The sequence below is a fragment of the Lycium barbarum genome, chromosome 4 (genome assembly GCF_019175385.1).
Source record: "Lycium barbarum isolate Lr01 chromosome 4, ASM1917538v2, whole genome shotgun sequence".
NCBI lineage: Eukaryota > Viridiplantae > Streptophyta > Magnoliopsida > Solanales > Solanaceae > Lycium > Lycium barbarum.
The window spans coordinates 51,684,331-51,694,220 of record NC_083340.1 but is presented as its reverse complement, the minus strand read 5'-3'; positions in this window follow the sequence as shown (position 1 = coordinate 51,694,220).

Here is a 9,890-nt window from a genome sequence, read left to right as displayed (position 1 = left end):
TAGGGGTCATAGCAAGAGGGCCAAATCTTCAGGTCCGGTGAGTGAGTTCTGAGGTGGGCACAGGCAACAGTTTCCCAGGCATTCAGGCTATTCCATGACTAGTGCGCCTCCGCGGTTTACAGGCCAGAGATTCGATAGGTCTACTCGTTCCGGGCCGAGTTAGAGTTATTCGGGGTCTCAGTTTAGAGATGATTCGAGTCAGGCAAGGCCACCCGCGCCACTATGTTCCCAGTATGGGAAGGTGCATTGGGGTCAATGCCGATCAGGTTCAGACGGTTGCTATTCATGTGGTCAGCCAGGACATATTATGTGTTAGACCTCGTATTTTATACGTCGAGTTATTCGCGAAGGAATTGACGTGAGATAGAAACCTTGGATTTTTAATTTCTAAATTAGAACTAATCGGTTATAAATTTTACTTAGTATAAGAATGTTGTTGGAAATTAGGAACTACTTAATTGTGGTGTTAAGTAAAAATTTGTGGCAACAATGAGCCAATATGAACATTAACATGCCATGTCCAAAAGATGACTCAAATTCATCTAAAATAAGGCTATTATGGAAGACATACAAATATGCATTTAAATGTAGATTCATCCACAACATTTTCATCATATTGTGGACAACTAAATTGGAAGAAAAATACATGTGAATTTCGGCCAAGGTGGATAAAAAAAAGACATCCATGTGAGGCATGCATTTGAATATGGAAGGCATCTATTACTTTATAAAAGCATGCATTATTTTATGAAGACACACATGTTAGGAAGAATCCTTGCACACTTAAATATTGACATTCATCTTTGTATGATTGAAATGGACAAAGGTTAGTGTATGAATCATCCACTACACATGCAATTGTCTTGTAAACAATTAAATGGAAAGAAGAAGAAAGGGAACAAAGGGGGAAGTTCAGCCGCAAGTTAGAGAAAAATATTGAATTTTGGTGTAAAGTTAATGGAGTGACTCATTGTCATGAGTGGAGCATGTTTCCACCTTGTAGGCATTATAATTTAACCAAATAATTACTAAGGAATCAGCCATTACAATTCATTTCAACTTCACAACACAAAGAAAGAAAACTAGAAAACCCTAGAGAGAGAGAGAGAGAGAGAGAGAAAGCTCACGGCCAAAGGGCTGATTTTGGAGCTCCTTGTGTGTTGATCAAAAAAATATTTCTTCAAGCATTTCAACCCTTTAGAAGGTCCCTAGAAACGTGAAGATAGTCTTTGGAGCAACAAGAACCATTATTATTGCAATTCACAAACTCTAGCCAAGTTGAGAAGTCGGATTGTCAAGGTAAGATCTAACTTTCTTTTACATGCGTTAAGGGTGATGTAGATGTGTGAATATAAGTTTCATGCATGAAATGATGTGTGTTGATGTTGGAACATGATAGTAGACATGAACTTATATATGTTGATGTTGAAGTATGGTTGTAACTTGATGAACATGAATTGCATGCATAAGATGATGAATGTTGGTGTTGGAATGTTAATGTGGCCGTAGGGACTGTTTTACTGGCCATGGTGGACTGATTCTCTTTAGTTATTATGGATGATGCTATCATAGATTGCATGGTAAAAAGAATGAAAGGAATTGGAAGGTTAAAGGTGAAGTTGTGTTAGTATGAAAATAATTGAATCCATGATTTTATGTGTGTGATGTTGAAGCATGGTTAAGCCATGTAGTGGACTGTTTTGTGTAGAAGTTAGTGAACTGTTTTACTTGATATTTTGATTGTTATTGTCATGAATTTTATGATGGAAATAAAGGTGTTTAATGGTTGGAGTTGGAACTAAAGTCGTTTGTGAGTTGTTGTAAGGATTATAGAGATGACGATGTAGCTTAATTGCGTATGATTTGATGATGTAGTTGTCATGTGATTGCTGGTCATAACTTACTGAAATTATATGAAAATAATACATGAAATAATGTGTAAGAATCATATGTTGTTTTCTTAGTATGTTCGTAAACGTTTGCAAGAATTCCGAACATTGTTATGTTGTCGGTTAGGGACTGTTTTGGACGTGTTTTTTTGGCTAAGTTGGAAAAACTAATTATAGTTAATAATATACATCATGTTGTCATAGTGGTTGGGATTTTATAGAATCGTTTCGACGAAATGTTATGACTATAGACTAACAAGAATAAATTGGACGTGTCATAATCGCATGTAGACTATTATTGGGTGTTGTAATGTACGGACTGTTTTGACACATTATTGTGGTTCTTATTGAGCTTGGAAGATTAATGATAATTAAGGTTATGCATTATGTTGTATGTTGGATGGGCTGTTATAAAGTTGTTACATGCAAACGTTAAGGCTACAAACTATTACGAATAACTTGAGAATGTAATAGCCGTATGTGAATCGCGATTGAATGTTGTGAATGCGGACTGTTTGGAATGTTATGTGGGCTGTCCGGATTGGTATTGAACGTATAATTATCGATGTGGGATTGGTTGTATGTAGTTGGTTTGACTACAAGAGAAAACGTCGTCTAAACATCTAGAAAGGAGTTACTAACGTTAGAATACGTTTTAAATCTTCCCGTAGCTTAACCGTAGTTGTTGGCGTCTTAATATATGTTGAAGTATTATTGGGCAGCGTATACATATTGTGTGACAAATAAGCGCTAAAGGTATGTGAAGCTAACCCTTCTTTCTTTTTGGCATGATCGTTGTGAAATGAATATACGACATATATACGATTCCAAAGGAAATTCCTATTCCTAGAGCCACTAGGATGGCTATTGACCTTGATTCACATAATTGATGTTTTGCTTTATATATATTGATATGTACACATGATTTTAAAGTTCCATTTTGATATAGTCCACAGGGACATCCGAAAGGTAAATGATATGACTATTATTGAAATTGCGAACGATGATTCGCATTGACTATTCTATTGAGTCCTTAAAAACATTTTTAATTGCATATGGTTCTCACTACTCTACTCGTGCATACCTCGATGTATCTTTCACCAAGTCCCGGGCCGGGTATGTTATCGTGCATAACTTCAATGCATTGTTCACCGAGTCCCTCACTAAAGGGCCGGGTACGGTATATATGTATATGATGATATAATGATATGATGATATGATAATATGATGATATGACGATATGACAATATGATGATATAATGATATGATGATATGTTATGGCGGCCAGGAGGGCATATGACGATCTTATTCATCGAGCCCCTCATTAAAGGGTCGGGTACGTTATATATAAACATGCATACGGTATATGATATTGACAAGTATGATTATGTTACAAAGGCAAGTGTTTTGACATTCTGGATATTGTACACATTTACTGTACTCCATGTTTCAGTTATGATCCTTTTACTGTATTACATGCTTTACATGCTCAGTACATATTCCGTACTAACCCCCTTTCTTCGGGGGGCTGCATTTCATGCCCGCAGGTGCAGATACTCGCTTTGGTAAGCCGCCAGCTTAAGATTTCCCTTCTGCTATCTTGGAGAGTTCCGTTGTTCCGCAGCCCAGACTTTGGTATAGATCATTTTTTATCGAAATATATGCATATATTGACTAAGGGTATGACGGGGCCCTGTCCCGTCATATTTTATTGTTGAAACTCTTAGAGGTCTGTGGACATGTGTGTGGGTCGTGTTCAGACGTGATCCGTTGTGTGTGTAGTATCAGTATGGGTGTTCTATCGTTGTAGCAGCCTTGCCGTCTTGTAGATATTATCATGTTGTGGTAGCAGCCTTGTCGGCTTGCCATTTTATGAATAATTATGCAACAGTCCTGAGACCAAGGTTTGGTCGTTATAAGTTTCCATATGGTGTTTATTGTGAACGGAACATGTAGCTAAAGAATATGTATACGGGTGCCCAGTTCGGGTACTTAGTCGTGGCCTACGGGGTTGGGTCGTGACATTATGCGTGATTGCCCCTCGGTTCATGGTAGAGGTAGGACCCAGCCTTCAGGATCAGTAGCCTGATCTTCATCTTCTATGCGCCCTACGGGGCTAGGGTCACATGCGCCAGTCGGCCATGGTAGAAGCAGAGGGATAGCTCCCACTTCTAGCGGTCCTCAGCACCGTATTTATGCTTTGGCTGGACGCCAAGATCTTGAGTCTTCTCCTGACGTGGTCACAGGTATATTATCGGTATTCTCTCATGATGTATATGCTTTGATTGATCCGGGCTCCACGTTGTCCTATGTTACTCCATATATTGCGGGTTGATTTAAAGTCGAGCCGGAGTCGATCAAACCTTTTGAGGTGTCTACACCCGTGGGTGAATTGGTAATAGCTAGCCGAGTATATAGAGATTGTGTATTTGCGATATGTGACCGCCGTATTATAGTTGACTTGCATGAACTAAAGATGGTATATTTTTATATCATTATGGGCATGGATTGGTTGGGTTCTTGTTATGCCAATGTTTATTGTAGGATGAAGATGGTTCGTTTCCAGTTTCCGGGAGAACCAGTTTTAGAATGGAAAGGGAATACGGCTTCGCCAAAGGGTAGGTTTATTTCCTGTCTAAGGTCAAGGAAGATGATCACAAAAGGATGTATTTATCACCTAGTGCGAGTTCAAGATATGGAAGCTGAATCGCCAACCCTTTAGTCAGTTCCCGTAGTAAATGAATTTCTGGATGTGTTCCCGGGAGAGCTTCCAGGACTTCCTCCCGAGCGGGAGATTGACTTTGCTATTGATGTGTTGCCAGACACTAAGCCTATATCTATTCCTCCTTATAGAATGGCACCTGCAGAATTGAAGGAGTTGAAGGAGCAATTGAAAGATTTGTTTGATAAAGGCTTTATTAGGCCTAGTTCATCCCCGTGGGGAGCGCCCGTATTGTTCGTTCGAAAGAAAGACGGCTCCTTGAGAATGTGCATTGATTATCGGAAATTGAATAAGGTGACGATTAAGAATAAATATCCTCTTCCGAGGATTGATGATTTATTTGATCAATTTCAAGGCGCCAAGTGGTTTTCAAAGATAGATTTGAGGTTCGGGTATCACCAAGTGAGGGTTAGGGAGAAAGATATCCCTAAGACGGCCTTCAGGACAAGATATGGTCATTTTGAGTTCCGGGTAATGTCATTTGGACTAACTAATGCACCGGCGGTGTTTATGGATTTGATGAACAATGTGTTCAGGCCCTTCCTGGATCTGTTTGTGATTGTATTTATCGACGATATCTTGGTGTATTCTAGATCCGAGGCAGAACATGCAGATCATTTGCGTATTGTCCTTGGAGTTCTTCGAACTCGAGAGTTGTTAGCGAAATTCTCCAAATGTGAGTTTCTGTCACACCCTGATTCCCCTAGGGTGTGATGGGCACCCGACCCCATATTCGGAGCCGAGCGAACCCACAGACTTTCATTCGTACAAAATCTTTCCGGACTCTTAAACTTCATAAAACACAATACATAGCAAATCTTACAAAAAATACACATATATTTTTTTTTTCTTAGCTTTCAAATCAAAAGGGGTCTGTAATTCCCACAGACGTCATAGCATAACACAGAACGACACATTGGCTGCTGGAGCCACTTACTAAACTAACATACCACACCCACGACTCTGTCTGCAAAGTCTCTAACATCATACAGAATCCATAGCGTATACGCTATGTCATACTCTGACTCGGCAGTCCTCCAGGAGCAATTGGAGTTCACCAACACTGAAATAGCTTTTATAATGTCTTCATCTCGTCTGGGAGTACCTGCGCGGCATGAAACGCAGCCCCCGAAAGAACAGGGGGTCAGTACGGATATGTACTGAGTATGTAAGGCATAAGTACAGAAAACGAAACCATGACTGATATAGACAGAACAATATACAAAAACTTATTCAGAAATATCAAACACTTATCATTTTTCTTTTCCAGACACGAATCATACTTACTCATCTCGTATACCAGACAGATTACAGAACGTACAAATTGCTTGAATGACATCACATAGCAGACGGAATATAGAATGTACGGAAGGTCAGAATACTTACTTTCCCACATAAGTCATGCATACCAGAATCGGATATCGTATCACATACGCGGCAACCCCGGGGACAAATAACACGCCGGGACAAGTACCATATCATACAGACGATAACCTCGGGGACAAATAACACTCCGAGGAACGGTCACATCATATCATATGCATGGTGGCCTCGGGGACAGATAACACGCCGAGGAACTGATGGACAGTGCCAATGAATGCGCACGATAACATAGGCACGTGGCTGCCACTCCTGCCTTTGGCGCCACAACACATCTAACTTCCAGAAGTTTTTTCTCCGATCTCCGTCACACATCACAACATAACCACGGTACCCGGGGGTGGACAGATAACACAGCACCCCGAGCCCGGACACATCATACTTCGTAACATAACCTCGGTAACCGGGGACGGACATATACCACAGTACCCCGGAACCGGACACATCATACTTCGGAATTCATATATGGAACCCGGCCCCCAACAGAGGACCCGGCGAACCATCCGCACGATACATACCGGCCCGGGACTCGGTGAAGGAAATCATAACATATGCACGAGCAGAGTCGTGAAGAATCAAATGCGCATAACTCAAGCTCAAAGTTAATCAAACATATTCTCAGAATGTCCATACAGATTACTTATTACCGATTACTTATAGATTATTCAAACATATTCTCAGAATATGCATAACAGATTCCTTATTACAGAATACTTTACGTCAAATTACTCTTAACAGAATATTTCTATCAAGGTACTTATCGCTTTTACTTAATCAGAATACATGTTCCAAATTGCTTGGATATTTAATTCAACCTACTTATGTCGGAATATTCAGGTCAGAGTCCATACTTGTATCTGAATTTCTCATATCGGAACACTTATGCCAAATACTTACGTCAGAACATTTGTGTCGGCACGATTAGTCCAGAACGTTTATATCAAAAATACTTAAATCACGATTCACCTATCAGACTCACTTGACACTTAATTTAGGGAAAACATACAGATCACAAACAGACTTCGAATTACAGAATGGAATAACCTCAAGATACATATCATATCATATCCTTCATGGCTCTAGGGCATGCCAAGGAAAGAAAGGTAAGCCTCACATACCTGGGCGACGACCAACTGGTTGTGATTACGCATCAAACTTGTTTTCTTACACGCAAGAGGGTTCATCCATCTTGTCAATCTACATCCAAAAGGATTCATTCAGTCGTTAGACTCGTTGTCACATATTTGCCTTAACCTTTCAAACACGTTTTCTTATGTTCTGCCGGAATTTCGGCAGCATCTCCTCTGTAAATGTACCAATCCCGAGAATAAGGCTCGGCCCCAAATCAACAACAACCATCCGGGAATTTAACCCGGCCAAACCAACAAAGATACTAACACACCAACAAGAGGTTCAAAACACATTTTTCACATTAGCGACTCCTACACAATTCAACATCATAATCTTATACTTAATTCGACTACTTACACTCAAACCAACATCATCGTTCATACATTCCATTTCTAATCCGAACCCAATCGAAACAATATTCCAGACCCTTTAAACAATTCACACGATATTACAAACAACTCAACCAACACCCCGACCTACCCGAATTCATCCCCAAACCCTAGAACAACGCTAAACACATTCTTTCCTCCCAAATTCACACATTATGTTACAATACATTCATTTATAACTTCATTTCATAAATTCAAGAAACCGCATCACGACTATATTACAATCATATTAGCTTCCAAATCAGCCCGCATAATTAAAATCTTAACTTGGATTATCAAAACTTCATTTTCCATCATAGAACTCACAACGACGACAACCAAAATACTAACAACAATTTATTCATTCCCAACTACACAAAAGGGGACCATACGGCCAACCCCCAACAATTCCATATTTCATGAATTTCTTCCAATTCCATATACTACAATATGCCTGAATCCTTCATAACAACAATTTTAATACGAAGTAAAATTTGCTTATTCTTTCTATTCCAAAACATCCCATACACAAGGCTACACACACCAATACACACATGTTTCACAAATTTCACTCATTTCTACATACTACAATACTTCAACAATATTCATAACACATAAAAGAGGATTGGTTCTTTACCTTCATTCTTCAACCTCTCCACTTGGTTAAGGCTCATAAACCATCCATATAAGTGTTCTACTTGTTCCAACAATTCCACCATGTTAACAAGCATCCTCCAATTAGTATATAAGCATGAAAAAAATAATCCCTCATGAACAAAATTGAGGGGCTAGTTTCGGCCAGCCCCTAATCCGAACCCTCTCTCTCTCATTTTTTGTTGTGTTTTGTGCTTTTGTTCTTGTCTTGAATTAATAAGGGCTCATATATATATAGACACATAATTAAGGCATGTGAGGGGCACATGCCCCTCTCTAGAATGATCTTCTATTTTCATGAAATTTTTCCATAATTAAAAGATGATCCAAATTCTTGTCTTGTACACTTTGGCCCCTAGGTTTTCCATCACATAGCCAATGTGCCCCTTTTGAACCTTCATAAATTTTTTTGTGAAATTCCCGTTCCGTCCCTCGACTTTTCTCAATATGACCATTTTACCCCTAGCCTTCCACATTGTTTCCATTGGTCTTTTTGCAAATTTCTCCTCTTGCCCTTAGGCTCTCACATTATTTTCATACTAATAATGGTCATAAATAGTATTCTTAACGACTTGTGCATTAATGAAATATTTGAAATTGGTTTGGTCCTTAACTTTCCGCGACGACTTTAAAATATTCAAACGTCCAAAATACGGGCTATAACATCCTCCCCCCCTTTAGAACATTCGTCCTCGAATGTTCAACTGACCTTATGGGGCTTTATAATATTTCGGGAAGGTCCGTCCTATAGACGTTCTTTTCTCCATGCCCGCTCTTTATCCCTTATATTATCCTCCTTGACCCTTTCACGCATCCTCGTTTCACGTCGTAGGTTTCTCTTTTTTTTTTTTCTTCTTCAGTGGATGACATCATTCTCGTCGGCATTCCTACATCTTTCCGTTCGCCATTGATCCTTTCGCACATTTAGTTTGCTGTCTTACTTGTAAATTTTCCTTAACCGTGCTCTTGCGTCACGTTCCTTAGCGTGGTCGTTATTCCTTTGGCTCTACTTATTCAGATCGGTCTTCAACCCTTACACACTTTTCCTTTGTTCATGTTGCCACACTTGTTCTTTTTACGTACCTATACTTGCAATTTCACCTCAGATAATTCCGTGTGCTTCCAGTTATTCCCCTTTTTGGAAGTCTTGCCCATTCATGTTTCTTATCTTTCGCTCCTTTCGGAGATTTAATCTCTTTATTTCCCACCTGCATACTCACTTTCTTCTTCAAACATCATAGTGCTCAGACTGTTCCGTCCTTAACCTGTAGCGAAGGTAGCAACTCATCTCATAGTACTTGCACCATTTGTTCCCTTACTACTGGTCAGGTTTCTGATGCCTTCTTTCTGCCATAGCATAGATCGTTAGGGCACACGTGTCCACTGACACCTTCACACATGAGATATTACACATGTTCACACACACATACACACATAATCAATACCACTAATCCACAATACACTTCTAGACGCTATTCAAGCCTATCCGAATTCCCGAGCTATGCGGTACTCTCGTCCCTTCAACGGGCTAATCTGTCCCGTCCTACGCATCTTATTAAGGTTTCCAGTCATCCTATATACTATAGTTTTCACTCAGAATATTCTGGGTTTCCATTTGCCTTTTATATCAAAATATGTAGAATTTCTTGAAGACTTCCCAGGGGGTCACCCATCCCAGGATTGCTCCCACCTGAGCAAGCTTAACTTTGAAACTTGGCTGGAATCCAATGCCTTAATGCCGATATT